General features: G+C 48.7%; 1 pseudogene; it reads left to right on the top strand.

Moving 5' to 3' along the window:
- The first annotated feature begins 6,714 nt into the window (after positions 1–6,714).
- Positions 6,715–7,740, top strand: LOC141726443 (olfactory receptor 14A16-like; annotated as a pseudogene).
- The last annotated feature ends 7,766 nt before the right edge of the window (positions 7,741–15,506 follow it).

Genomic DNA, 15,506 nt, shown 5'->3' with positions numbered 1-15,506 from the left:
CACCCTGGATTTCAGAATCCATAATATTAATCCCTGGAATTGGGTGATGATCAAGTCATGGAGAGATCAGCCTCTAACTTTTCATTGGGAAGATCCCTTTCAGGTACTGCTCACCACTGAATCGCCCGTGTGAACTGCAGAGCAGGGATGGACTCATGCCAACAGAGTCAAAGGGTGAGTAGAAAAACCCAAAGAGTGGACTATAACATCCAGGCTGAATGAAACAAGATTGATTCTCAAGCAGAGACTGAGAGACAACCAGAAAAACACCAAGACACCCAAAAAGTAGAGTCAAGCTTCCACCAACCAGCTTGAGAACTCTTCCTGTTTTAATTGGTGAGAATTACCAGCATCTGTTGAGGGGAAGTACACAAGGGACTGTAAAAGGTAATGGGACAGCTTCTTTAAGAAAATAAGACAAAGGAAGGAGGGCAAGACTGGGTTGGCCCCTTTGTTTGCTACCAAGAAGGCTCCATAGCCCTGCTGTGGGTAGCAACCCCGTAGGCATGGTAAGGTAGGCACAAAAGACTACACCAGACCTCTATCATTCCTCAGTTGTCTATTTAATTCAACAGGGACTGGAGGGCAGGACCGAGTTGGCCTCTGTACTCACCCTTAAGGTACACTGACTATGGGTAGCAGCCTCAGCTTGGTATATGGGAGTCAAAGCCTTACTGGACCTCTGTGATGCCTTTGTGCATTCCAAATAAGTGTGTCTAAGGAAAACCTGAGATTTTTTTCTCCTGTTCCCACTGTCCTTGCCCACATCAACAGATGCTGGTATGACTCCTTGTGGAAGTCCATCCGGAAATCCTTCAGTTTTTGCCTCACAATTGTCATGAGAAAAGGACCACCGAAGGGTTAAAAAACTGTTGAGCCAGTTGGGAAAGAAAGTCTCATGCGTATTTAGCGTGTTTACAGATGGTGTCTGCAGAACATGCCATGCTGTACTCGAAGGGGGCATGCTGCCCTTTCCTCAACAATGGAACTGGACTTTCTTCCAAACTTCAGGCCTGGCTGGACTGAGCTCTGGGGTGGCTCCCCCCCCGCCCTCCAAGAGAAGACCTCTCTTGCCTGACTTCAACCACCGTGATGGACCAACAGAGATGCGAATCCCCTCATCAAAGAACCAAGAACCCCACTGGCACCCTATTGGCACCCCCATGGCACCCCCATGGCACACCCCTGGCCACCTCCTTCCAGAGACTGGGACTGTACCCCCTCCCAACTCAGGGAAGGGGGAGAACCTGCCCAGAGTAAACGTACCTGGGAGCATTCGGCCATGAAAACAATGGAATAATCTATCCTTTTCCCCTCCATGGAAACCTAATTTCGGCCACTGTCATGGTTTGAGCCTGGCACAGAGCCAGTGCTCCCCATGAAAATGCCTCACCCTGGTGTCTGCTGTGAGATGTGACCAGGAATAAGCAAAACAGGCTCCAACTTAAACATAAAGGACACTTTATTACTTAAACTACAGGAAAATAGGGAAAGACCATAAGGAAAAAAAAAAAAAAAAAAAGAATTGAAAACCTTACAAAACCACTTCCCTCCTCCCCACTCCCTGACTTCTCAATCCAATACATTCTCTCAATAACACCAACTGCCCAGCCCGGCACGACACTTTAGTATACTCAAACTGCAGTTCATGAAGAGGAAAGGAGTCCTTCTTGTTCCATAGGCTTCTCCTGGAAACACACTGAAACCTCGGATGCTTCCTTGTCACTTCGGCACCGCCCGGAAAAAAAGTCCTTTTGCCGCTTGTGACATGTTCCTTCCATGCCCAGTGCTCTCACCACTGAGACATGGCCAGAGCTGCTTTTAGGGTTGTCTTTCAAGGATGCCTTGTCTCACTCCAAAAAGGCACAGTCTCTGCTTTTGGGACATCTGTCCCCCCCATATTTTTCCAACCCCCTGGGGCCGGGGGGTCCTCACGAATGAACCCTCCTGGTTTTGAGGCACTGCCTCCCCCTAAATGCAGTCTGTGTCACAGGAACAACTGAGTCCATGGCTACAAGAAAAAGTCCAGCCAAAAGGCCACTCCAAATCATCTCTCCCCATCCAATCATCTCCACATTCTTCGGGCCAGGTCCTTGTCTTATCTCATCTCCTATCTCCCTTCTTATTCAGCTTCGAGGAGGATTAGCATTTTTGCAAGGCCCCAATCATGCAAAGAAGGGTTAAAAGTTTTCAGTCTCTGTCGGTCCCGGAGCGACTCCCACGCACGCTGCCCACACGCTGCCGCTCCGGCCGGGCAGTCTTCCTCCCCCCTTCTCCTCCTGGCTGGCTGCTCTCCTGGGGGGGGGGGGGGGGGGCTGGCTGCCCGATGTCTCGATGTCTCTTGGGGCTCCTCCACCCTTCCATCCTTGAAAGCCCCTCAACCCCCACCTCTGTCCAGGCCCCGGGCCTACCGCATGGCCGCCCCTCCCCCGCCCAGCAGCAGCGGGCTGGGCGGGGGAGAGATCTGACCTCCTCGCCACGATGTCCAAAAAGAGAGCGTGCCAAGGGCAGTGCCCTGCTTTTAACCCCTGTGTATTCTCGGAGGTGTGTCCAAACCCCACTGGCTACACCGGGTGCCAGTCTCAAACCCAAAACCTTCATTGGTTTGACCACAGCTTCCCAGAATTCCCACTCCTTCCTGGTCAAACCACCACAGCCACCCTTCCCCCAACCAAGAACAGTATATCTGGGGTTCGGTTTGACTGCCTCTCCGAGATCTCCCCAAGACGTGTACCAGCAAGCATCGGTGGTGGGACGCCGAAGGCATCACGTCTTGGTAGCTATACCCCATTCCCTAACTTTCTTTCCTCCCTTTTTCCCTTATCCTAAACTTCTCTTCCCTGGATCCTCTAACCAAACGCATATTTAGCTGTAGTTATTATCAATAAATTGCATCTTGTTGATTTGCTACTGCAAAACCCCTGTGCCTATGTTGGTTATTTTTGCACTCAAAAATCATTCGTCACCCGTTCATTTCGGGTGGACCTTCACACTCCTTAAAAAGAGAGAGAAATTTTTTTCACTTAATTGTTTGAGAAAACTGACTTATAGAAAAAGAAAAAGGGGTTCTTATAGATGAGTAATCCTATGGTTGACTCTCACAATTAAGGGGTGAATATTAAATATATGTTCAGAGAAGTTTTGTAGATGTTTAGTTATCCCTCCCCTCCCCCTTGCATTGTTATCACAGGATGGCCTCAGTAGTTGGGGCATTTGGGATGGTCGGCTTGTTACTATGGCAGCACCTGACCTCCATTCAAGGTGTAAGAAAGTGATCTCCACCACTGGACAGAGAAGAAGGAGTCGACTGACAAGAATTTGTGAGGGGCTGGAGGTATACAAGACAGAACATCCATTTTGTGGATGAGCACATAGTGACTGAATTCTTTGCCAGTGGTGCTGTATTCTTTCCTTTATTCAGTCTTCCGTTGTATTTTGACAAGGTTTTAATACAGCATTTCAATTTTTGAAAGTAAAAGTCGTTTCTCACATGGAGTTGAGGAATGTGGAGCAAGGTTGCCAACAATGGATAAGCTGTCAAGGTAAACAACTTCTCTGATCTCGCCAGACCTTCTTAGGAGCGGCCCTATATCAATATCAATCACGAATGCTGCAATCGGCTCTTCTCTAAAGAGAACAGTAATAAAATACACTCTTTAAAAGAGGATTACATATTTCTTAGAAGCTCTTTGAAATATTTCTCCATAACTGTAAAAGGAAATATTCCTAATGAACTGCTCCAGACCAGAGGGAAATCAAGGCAGAGCTGTGGTTTTTCAGGACTTGCCTGATCCTAATGAGCCCTGTGGTGCCTTTGGAGCTGAGCCCTGGAAGTTCAGGCTTAGGAGGAAATAGCACAAACCTTTCCAGGAGTCAAAGTCAGAAGAAAACCCAAAGTGTCTGAAAGCATGAATGAGTCTCCCTGAGGTCCATCCCCAAAACAAGCTCCTCATGGGCTCCTTGGAGGAGAGAATTGGAGGCCAGGATGGCACAAAAACCTCTCAGAGATACAGAGTGGAAAGGAAAAGCCAAAGTACCTTAAAAACCTTGAGTATCTCAAAGCATTAATGAACCCAACTGAGTGTCAGTAGTAAGCTCTCAAGGGACTCATTAAAGCAGAAAATTGGGGCCATGATTGCACAGAACTCTCACAGAGTCTGCATCAAAAGGGCAACACCAAATACCTTAAAATAACTGAAGTACCTTGAATCATTAATGAGCCCACTAAGTGTCATTACTGATAAAGGCTCTCAAGGGACTAATTAAAGCAGGTAATTGGAGGCTTTGACTGCACAATCTTTTTCATAGAGTATGTATCAAACGGGAAACACCAAGTACCTTAAAAAACTGAAGTACCCTGAAGTATCAATGAGCCCCACTGAGTGTTGCTACTGACAAAGCCTCTCCAGGGACTAATCACAGCAGATAATTGGAGGCCATGATTGCACAAAGCCCTCAGAGACTCAAAGGCAAAAGCCAAACCCAAAATCCTTTGAAAAACCTGCAGTCCCTGCAGGGAGCATTCAGGAGCCCCCACAGCAATTCCTGAGCAAGGCTCCCCAGGGACTCCTTCCAGCAGAACCTTGAGGCCACTGGGATGTGGGCTAGGGAGGGATGCTGAGGGCAGGACAAGGGGCTGACAGTGCCCAGCCTGGCTGGGGCTGTGCCAGGAGGCCCCAGGGCCTCAGGACAAGGTGTCTCCTCCCAGCCCTTGGTGGCACAGACCCTGCTGTGCCCCAGGGCACCAAGACTTGGCTTCTCTTTGTCCCTACCTTTCATCACAGCCTCCAGTTCTCTGCTCTGCCTGGGGCCTGGAGACACTTTCTCATTCGTGTTCCTCAGTGGGACCCATTAAAAGTCCAAGAAAGTTTGGAGTTGGATTCTGACTTGGAGTTCTGGAGAGGTTTCTTCAGCTCCCTCTCAGGGACTGATGTTCAGGGCCTGAGCACAAAGCCCCAGAGGCTCATTAAAGTCCTTGTCCTGTGTCTGTGCTGCTGAGCTGGGCTGGGCTCCTTGAACAGAGGCAGGTCCTGGTAACCAAGAAGAGCTTCAAAAGCACATTTCTCTGGATGAGCAGCTCTTCTGCCATCCCAGCAGGGCTGGGGCACTGCCTGCAGCCACCATGGGCACAGCACAGAGGCAGAGAGAGCTTCAATCAGTCAGGGCTGGGAGGGTGCTGAGAAGTGCCTGGGGCAGAATCACTGCCAGTCCTTGGCACAGGAACCTCTGGCTGCAGGACAATGCAGCTGCAGCTCCTGCAGTGATCTCCTGAAGCTGGAACTTCCCAATGCCTACAGACTGTGAGTACAATTCTGAGTTTTTCTGGTGCAGGGGAGGTGAAATGCTCATGAATCTCTTACATGCTGAGGGGTTCTGATCAGTCATACAATATTTCCAAGTCAAGGACTTGATAAAATATAGAAATTTCCTTAGACTTTGCATTCAGTTTCCTACTATTGGAGAATGGCAGGGATGGGAGGTAAATATTAAAGGATGACTATAATTTTTGACAATTGCCTGTAATATCTGACCTGGTAAATTTAGTGATCATTATGTTCACAGGAGATCCCTAATGAGCTTTCCGCCCCTCTGCCCATGGACAGCAGCAGCATCACATTTGCTGGAGCCATCAGGCTCAGTCTGAGTGTCCTTTCTCCAAGCTGCAAACAGAACCTGCCCCCAACCAGTGCCCTGGAAACAGGCAGGGTTCTGTAGGGCCAAGGAGAGTGCACAGAGATTTGGGGTCTGTGAGTGCTGGCAGGGAGAAATCAGGCACAGGGAAACACCTGCAGGAGGAAAATCTGCAGGAAGCAGAGAGAAGATCAGGCAATGAGAGAAAACAAACCCCGGGATTGCTGTGGCAGGGAGAGTTTAGAGATGCCCACAGGATTCCCTCCAGTGCAGCCCCTCCCTCTGAACAAGCCCCCTCCCTCCTGTGCCCCAGCCCAGCCTCTGCCCTCAGGGCCGGGGCTCCAAGGCGTGCAGCCCCTCCTGTGCAGGCAGAACTGCAGCAGAGCCATGGGGCAACTCTGCAGCCCCGGGCCCAGTTCCCTCTGCAGAGCACAGGGCTGGGAGCAGCTGCCCGGCCCTGGGGGCTCTGGAGGGGGCACAGCTGGCTCAGGGTGATGCTGTCCCCAGTGCCCGGCTCTGGGCAATGCTGTCAGGGCAGCCAGGGAAGGAACTGCATCTCCCTTCATCCAATGCCATCATAAGGACACTTGGAAATCTCCCTGAGATTTCAGTCCAAGCTGGGAGCTTCAGAGCTTCAATCCAGGATACAAACCTGTCCTAGAGCATCTCTGGGTTATAAGATTGATGGGGAAAGGCAGAGGTGTTCTGACACTGAAAAGGCTACTGGGTTTGTGAAATGAGCAAGATGAGTCCTTGGCTAAAAACATGGAGTGGGCTGTGGTGGATCCATCTGCTCTCAGCAGGACCTGGTGACATTTTAGGAGAAGCATGGGAAGGTTATCACCCTCCACCTGGAAAGTTTAAAGTCCAAAGAAACTCAGAACAGGTCAGAATGAATGACAATCTCCCCTGGTTTCCTCTCATCACTTCGCCTCCCAGAACTTGCTCTGTTCTCCCTGCGTGGAGTAGAAATGCAGAGGGTTTCTGATATCCAAGAACACAAGGAGAGATATGGGGGAGCCTCTAAAGAAAACCTCAGTACTCAAAAACCAAAGATTGTGTCTGTTTTCCAGGGCAGGGTATATGGGAAATGGCTTTGATTTTATTACAACTATCTCCCCTAACCCTTCACTATCTATTCCTCCATGAACAGGTCCCCAAGTGCAGCCCCAGCAAATGTCCAACAGCAGCTCCATCAGCCACTTCCTCCTGCTGGCACTGGCAGACACGCGGCAGCTGCAGCTCCTGCACTTCTGCCTCTTGCTGGGCATCTCCCTGGCTGCCCTCCTGGCCAACGGCCTCATCATCAGCGCCGTAGCCTGCGCCCACCACCTGCACACGCCCATGTTCTTCTTCCTGCTCAACCTGGCCCTCACTGACCTGGGCTCCATCTGCACCACTGTCCCCAAAGCCATGCACAATTCCCTCTGGGACACCAGGGACATCTCCTACAATGGATGTGCTGCTCAGCTCTTTTTCTCTCTATTCTTCATCTCAGCAGAGTATTTTTTCCTGATCATCATGTGCTACGACCGCTACGTGTCCATCTGCAAACCCCTGCACTACGGGACCCTCCTGGGCAGCAGAGCTTGTGCCCACATGGCAGCAGCTGCTTGGGCCAGTGCCTTTCTCTTTTCACTGATTCACATGGCCAATACATTTTCCCTGCCCCTGTGCCATGGCAATGCACTGGGCCAGTTCTTCTGTGAAGTGCCCCCGATTCTCAAGCTCTCCTGCTCCAAATCCTACCTCAGGGAACTAGGCCTAATTGCTATTAGTGCGTGTTTAAATTTTAGTTTTTTTCTCTTCATTATTTTCTCCTATGTGCAGATCTTCAGGGCTGTGCTGAGGATCCCCTCTGAGCAGGGGCGGCACAAAGCCTTTTCCACCTGCCTCCCTCACCTGGCTGTGGTCTCTCTGTTCCTCAGCACTGGAATATTTTCCTATCTTAAGCCCCCCTCCATGTCCTCCCCATCCCTGGATCTGGCCCTATCAGTTCTGTACTCGGTGGTGCCTCCAGCCCTGAATCCCCTCATCTACAGCCTGAGGAACCAGGAGCTCAAGGCTGCACTGTGGAGACTGATAACTGCATGGTTTCAGAAACATTAAACTGCTGGCCAATTTGTGCAAATCACTTCTAATAAAATAATCTTTGATACTTATTGATTTAATTTTTAAGGTTATTTTACTTTGTTTTACTTCTTTAATAATTTCCACAATGTAAGTCCTTTCTTTCTGCCATTTCTGATTGTGTTTCTCTCCATTTTCCCTGTGGCCACCGACTATGTCAAGGAGGAGCTGCGCTCTTGGTGGCTTTAAAGGAATTAAATGACCTCCCAGCAGAGTTTTCTGCAGAGATGCCCTTTTGTTGCCTTCTCTGGAGCTGCAGCAGCAATGTCTGTGTGCAGAGCTGGGGCAGATCAGGGCTGGCCCAGCAGCAGCAGCACTTGGTGTTGCCAGTGCTGCTGCCGTGGCCCTGCCCCACTGCCCTGGTGGCCCTGGTGTTGCTGTAGGGCCTGAGTGCTCTCGGGGCCGGGCACAGCCCTGGGGGTGGCAGTGCCAGGGCTGCAGCAGGGACAGGCCATGGGCTCTGCTGGGGCAGGGCTGACGCCTCAGGCCAGGCCCTGGGGGCTCCAGGCTCCTTGCCCAGGCTCTCTCAAGAACACACCCAGGCCAATGCTCAGCACAGAAAAGCCCCGTGAGCAGCCCCAGGCTGGCCATGGGCAGGCTGGGGGCAAACAGCATGGCTGGTGCTCCGTAAGGGCCCTGGGGGAGACAGGAAGGAGCAGCAGAGCAGGGGCTGATCCATTCCTAGTGCGCTGCACAGCCTAGGGCAGCGTCTCAGAGCGTCCTCATGGAGCTGCCAACAACATCCCCCCTCTGCAGGCCTGGCCTCTCCCCCAGCTCACACAGGTGCCCCATCCTTGCAGGCACAGACACCGCAGCACTGGCTCAGGAGCCCCATCCTTGCATTGCACACAGCAGGTGGGAGTACTCCCATGCTGCTTCTGTGGGGACATGAACCTGAGGGAGCACAAATGCCATCAGCCCCTGGGGCCAGCAAGGGCTGGGGGACACCAGGGAAAGCACTCAGCTTTGTCCTTGCCTCTGCAGTCAGCCAGAAAGTTTGTTCCCATGGGCTGGGAGTTTCCTGTCCCACTGCAGACGCTGTTGCTCAGAGCCAGGGCTGCCTGGCAGCCACCCCCAAACTGCCCTCAGCATTTCCTGGGCTTCACTTTTGCTTTCTTTATTCTTCCTTTGTAAAAATTTCTTCCTATTGCCCACCCCTGTTCTCTCCCCTGCAAACAGCCCATCCCTGTTTGCCCTTTCCTCTCTGGCCCCACTCCCCATTGCACTTCCTGACTTGGCCCCATGGGAACTTCCCTTAAGAAGCAGGATCATCCTATAAGTGCTGCAGGAATTGTCTGCAGGCTCCTGCAGTGCCTGGTGCTGCTTCCTTGCAGAGGCACCCCAGGCCTGGTGCTGCTTCCTTGCAGAGGCACCCCAGGCGACGGGGGCACATCTGGGCTGCTGTGTCTGGCTCTGGGGCTCCCTGTTCTGGGCAGTGAGGAGGAGCTGCAGAGGCTCTGCAGGACTGACAGGATGGGCTTTGGGGCTGGCAGGAGAAGCTGAGGGACCTGGGCTGCTGGAGCTTCTGAAGAGGAGGCCCAGGTCTCATTGTGCAACTGCTCCAAGGGTGGTGTCAGAGAATCCCAGAATCAGCAAGGTTGGAAAAGACCTTGGAGATCATCAAGTCCAACCTGTGCCCTCACACTGCCTTGTGTCCCCTGAGCCTCCTCTTCTTCAGGGTAAACAACCCCAGCTCCCTGAGTTGCTCCTTAAACGACTTGTGTTCCAGACCCTTCCTCAGCCTTGTTGCCCTTCTCTGGACATGCTCCAGCCCCTCCATGTCCTTCCTAAATTGGGAGCCCCAGAACTGGACACAACACTCGAGGTGCTGCTCAACCTATGCTGAGCACTGGGGAAGAATCCCCGCCCTTCTCCTGCTGGCCACACCATTCCTGATCCAGGCCAGGAGCCATTGGCCTTCTTGGCTACCTGGGCACACTGCTGGCTCATGTCCAGCCTGCTGTTCATCAGTCCCTGCAGATCCCTTTCTGCCTGACTGCTGTCCAGCCAGTCTGTGCCCAACCTTTAGAGCTGCAGGAGTTGTTGTCGCCGAAGTGCAGGACCCGGCACTTGGAGTTTTTCAGCCTCACCTTGTTGGATTTGGTGCCTTTATCCAACCTGTTCAGGACCCTGTGCAGAGCCCTCCTACCATCCAGCAGATCCACATTCCCAGCCAACTGGTGTCACCATGGTTCCATGAGGCTCCAGAGTCTCCCAATGGTCTCCATGATTCCATGAGGCCTCCCAGAGTCACAATGTCCCTTTTATTCAATGGGACCCCTGGGTGTCACAAAATCCCTGGGATCCTTGGGCCCTGCAGTGTCACAATGACCCTTGGTTCCATGAGGTCTGGCAGTGCAGCAATGCTCTCCTTAGTTCCACAGGGTCACAATGGCCTCTTGCTCACAAGGGCCACCAAGGTCTCAAACATGTTTCCTTCATTCCAGGAGTCCCTGAGGAGCAGCACTGGCCCCTTGGTTTCATGGGGCCCTGCAGTGTCACAATGGCCCCATCATGACACCAGGTCCTGCTCTGTCACAATGCTCTGCGTGGTTCCACAAGGCCCAGCAGGGTCACAGTGGCCTCTGTGTCTCCATGAGGCCTCAGAGTGCCACAATGAATTCTTTGGTGTTGCAGTGTCACAATGGAGCCCTAGGGACACAAGATCCTGCAGTGTGACCAGGGACTCTTGGTTCCATGGAGCACCCCAGTGTTACAATTGTTCCCTCAGTTCCCAGAGTCCTTGCAATGCAGCAATGGCCCCTTGATTCCATTGTCCCCAAGATCTCCCAAGGGTCTCCTTGGTTCCACAAGGCCCTGCAGTGTCACAGTGGCCTCTGTGGTTCCACTAGGACCCAGACTGTCACCATGGAGCTCTTTGCTTCCATTCAGCCCCACAGTGTCACAATGGCCCCTTGGCTCTGTGCTGCCATGTCGTACACAGTGTCACCATGGTCCTCTTAGTGCCACCAGGCCCTGCAGTGTCACACTGGCCCCTTGCTTCCCCAGGGCCTTGCAGTGTCACAATCATCAGAGAGTCAACCAGGCTGGAAAAGACCTTGTAGAGCATCAGGTCCAACCTGGGACTCAACGCCACCTTGTCACCCAGACAATGGCACTCAGTGCCACATCCAGTTTTTCCTTAAACACTTCCAGGGATGGTGACTCACACACCTCCCTGGGCAGTCCATTCCAATTCTCAATCACCCTCTGTGTGAGGAATATTCCCTAATGTCCTGCCTAAATGTCCCCTAGTGCAGCTGAAAGTTGTGTCCTCATATCCTGTCACTGTTCCCTGGGAAATGAGCCTGACCCTCACCTGGCTGCAGCCTCCTGTCAGGGAGTTGTAGAGAGTGATGAGGTTACCTCTGAGCCTCCTCTACTCCAGGATAAACAACCCCAGCTCCATCAGCCACTCCTCACAGGACTTGTGCTCCAGATCTGTGGTGGTGTTCACAGGGGTCCCAGGAAGAGGGAGGAGATGTGGATCTGACTCCATGTTTCAGAAGGCTTGATTTGTTATTTTATGATATATATTATATCAAAAGTAAATTATATATTAAAACTATACTAAAACAATAGAAGAAAGAATTTCATCGGAAGGCTAGCAAGCAAGAAGGATGAATAACAAAAGCTTGTGTCTCAGAGTGAGAGTCTGAGACAGCTGGCCTGTGATTGGCCATTATTTTAAAACAACAACATGAGACCAATAACAGATCCACCTGTTGCATTCCACAGAAGCAGAAAATCATTGTTTACATTTTGATCCTGAGGCCTCTCAGCTTCTCAGAAGAAAAAAATCCTAAGGAAAGGATTTTTCATAAAACTTGTCTGTGACACAGACCCCTGCCCAGCCTTGCTGCCCTTCTCTGGACACGCTCTAGCCCCTCCAGGTCCTTCCTAAATTGGGGGGCCCAGAAGTGGACACAGCACTCGAGGTGCTGCCCAACCAGTGCTGAGCACAGGGGAAGAATCACTGCCCTTCTCCTGCTGGCCACACCATTCCTGATCCATAGGAGTTCCAGGGGTGGGATGAGGGAAATGGTGGTGTTTTGCGGAGAAAAGAAGAAACCTCACAACTTTATAAAAGTTGTAAAGCTCGGTATGTTTATTTACGGCGCCGGACGCACACAGAGAAAAATTCTCTTCAAAAGGCATGCGTACCCCTGAAAATTTCAGACCTCCTTTTATCTCCCTTTCAAATGCATATGCATACAGTTTCACAATAAGTTCATACATATTCATCCTGCATGACACTTAGCACCAGTTCTTCTTTATCAAAGGAATTTCTAGGTCGGGGCAAATTGACCTCGTGGTCTTTTCTGTTTTTCTTTCTCTGTCTCCTTGCTGTCTCAGCATGCGAGCTTTTCCTTCAGCTTTGGCCGTTTGACTTTTCACCGTTGTTAGACACTTCACCTAATTCAGGATCTCTACTCTGTCTCATTCCCCCCTTTCCTAGGAAATAAGTAAATTCTTTTACTTAATGAAAACTTTCATGACAATAAGTGTCTTTTAATGCTTCACTATGTACGTTTGATAAAGAGGTTAGTACAGCCATTTGTTGTAGTATTCTCTAGTTCTAAATTAACAATGTAATAGATAATCTTAAGCTTATCTAAACTAATATTAGTAAAACTACAATAGGGTGGCACAACTCATTAAGGATTCCATTTGCAGTTGGTGACTACTCAAAGATCACATCTTACCAGGGATGATCTATATTTTATTTTATTCTTTGTAGAACTCTGGTTATCTCTTTTGTATCATGTTGGACAGTAATTAAGGTTTTCTTTCTACTTTCTTGGATTTCTTTCAAGACTTCTAATAGGTCTTGGTGTTTAATTAATTGTTTTACTAATGTAAGGTTCGCCCCAATAGGGGTAGGTGGTAGTCTGTGATACACTGTGTAATTGGCTGTAATCAGCTGGTGGGATGTTACTGGTACTAAATACGAAAAATCACACTCAATAATCTTAACAAAATTACAAACACAATTATTAGAATGGTTTCTACTAGACAGAATAACATCATTGCTATCAATTTTAACAGCAGCACAAGCAGTTCACAAACATACGCCCTTTTCCAGTATATACGAGCACAGTGGTCAGTGACTGGATGACTTTCAAAGTGGCAAATACTCTGTTCAGTGTCTAAACACATCTTGGGCATTAACAGTATTGCTTTCACAAATGAATCTCATTTGTTCTCTAGTAATGCAGGATTCTAAGTTTACTGTCTGCCACTTTCCATTCATCTTTTCGTGCCCACACTCTATGTTCTGAAGGATAGAGTATTGTTTCTTCATGGTTTAATCTTAGGGCAATGATGGGATGGATAACATAAACAGTGGCATTACGTATGGTAAGCACAAAGGCAGTGGCCACATTAGAAATAGGATCATAGGTGAAATTCACTATAGTCTACTAGGATTGAAACTTCTTTTCAAAATCAATTGCATTATCTCACTCAATTTTCTGAATTTCAGCTGGAAAATTACTTTTACTCCTTTCTTATATGATCAGAGCTGTTGTTGCTTGTATCCATAACTGTGCTTGTATACAACTGAAAGCTAAAGGCACATTATCTTGAACTATACTAAGTGCTTCTACTATCAATTTGTGGTCTTGGTCCCCGGCTTCTTCATACTTCTTTACTTTGGCCGTACTTTTGAAATCTGTCACTGGCTAGTTCCTAATGCCAGTAGAGATTACTATAAAGGCTGCTTCAATTTTGTTAGGCTACTTGCTGCAGCAGCCAGTTTATTCATCAGTATTTCTGAATCAATTCTATTTAAAACTCTTAATCTTGTCCCTAATATGCCAGTTAGATGTTTGTTTGGGGAACAGGAACTGCTTTCTGTCCATGATCATCTCTCTTTGCCAGAGGGATGTGCTGGGCTCATACTACAAATTCAGACACACTTCACAAGTGTATCTGACAGAGGTTTAGGTCATACTTGAGGCAGATGTTTGCTCTGAAATGTAGAGACTTCAGGGAATCTAACTTCTCTCTCTCCTTCCAAAGCACCTGATTTCTCAGATGTGTGGCAAGCAGGAATGTCTCTCCTGGTCACCCACCTTGCCCCTAGCTAAGATCAAGCTGTGGACTGTGTTCAGGGCAGAAGATAATGGAGGGGAAATCTTGAGAGAAGAGCTTAAATTCATTGCAGTGCTTCAGAAGAAACTGGGATCAGGTTTCTGCTACTTGAAACACTCAGCCCAAAAGTGATGCTCAAAATCCTACAGCTTGCTGCTGTGCTCTGAGGGGGTCTCTCTCTCTCTACTTCTTTTAAGCAGAATCTACCTGCTTCAGACTGGGAAAATCACTGATCCAAATCTCTATAGGAAAAGGGACAGCTATAAATAAGGAAAGTCACTTTCTTTGCTTGGGTTAATTTATCACCTGCAGTTCAGCACTCTTTACCAGCCATTGCCTGGGGGTTCATCCAATGAGCTTGGAAAATGACCTAAGGAAACTGATTTCTTGGTGTTCCTGGTTTTAGGCACCAGGAGAGCTGGCTCTTTCTTTTCTTGTTCTGCTCCTGAGATATGCCCGTTTTTGTGACCATGTTGTCCAGCTCTCACAGGAAGTTTTTAGGAAGGAGGAGCAGGCTGGTTGGATTTTTGAGATGTTAATTTGCATCTTCAACTCTACACGTTTGAGAGACCATTCTGGATTGAATAATAGCTGTTGTTCAGTCACATTCTTTACTACGTTAGGTCCAAGTTTGGAGTTTGGGTAGAGTCTGAACATGTATGGGGTGTATAAGGCCCCGCTGTGGTAAAAAGTGCAGTGTCCACTTTGAATTCAAATGAAAGTCTGACAGTAACTCAAGCTCAAAGGCAGGTCACTTCTACAGGCTGTATCAGGGTGAAATTACACCAACAGTCTGATTCACTTAAGTTATCACAGACTCCCTGGTGTTCATACACACCAGGGGAGGTTCAGAAACTAATTACATCTGGTCTCTCATAAGCTATCTTATTGATGACTAAGCACTTTACTTTGATTTCTTCTCTTCAGATTTTTTGAAGTGTTCACAGTTCTTGTTCTTGCTATTCTTACTCTTCACATACCTGATTCTCGTGGATTACTACAGTAGATATGTTTAAATCTTTTATCTCAGAAGGTTTTTTCATGGATCTAATATACTGATTGAATGCCAGGGACCAAGGCCATTCAGCATTGCTTTGGGTAGAGGTACTCTCTAGTTCTAAAACTTCAGTTATAATTCTATACAAAACAATTCTGTACACTAAAGTATGAGCTACTCTTGACTGCAATATACTCATTTTGCCCGAGTAAGTTTTAGTCTCAGTTCATTGTCTCCTGGTGTCACTCTTGAAGGGGCTTCTGGGCCTTCTTCACCCAAGAGTGATGGATCCAGGCATTCTGCTCCTTGATTTTGATTGCAGTGAAGGTGGTGAGAGGTACTTGCAGTGGTCTCTGTCACTATGGTTCCAAAGTCTTCTCTGTAAGAGACTTAACATATACATCATCTTACATCATCTCCAGGCTATCTAACTCTCTGCACCAAGTTCTAGCTACATGTTTCTCAATTACTCTGAGCTGTTTGCTTAATGCCACTATGTAAGTGGACATTCTGGACATTCCCCTTGTATTCTATATGGTCTTCTATAAGGCATTCTAAAAGGATTCAGCATTCTTTTAGCTCAAAAGGTTTAGTTTGAATTTGCAATAGTGCTAGTGGAAGAGCTTCTTGCTCTAGTCTTATGATTTTCTGC

Source organism: Zonotrichia albicollis, chromosome 35 (genome assembly GCF_047830755.1).
Source record: "Zonotrichia albicollis isolate bZonAlb1 chromosome 35, bZonAlb1.hap1, whole genome shotgun sequence".
Taxonomy (NCBI): Eukaryota; Metazoa; Chordata; class Aves; order Passeriformes; family Passerellidae; genus Zonotrichia; species Zonotrichia albicollis.
Note: the sequence above shows the minus strand (reverse complement) of the source record. Positions and strands in the feature narration are given on the sequence as shown.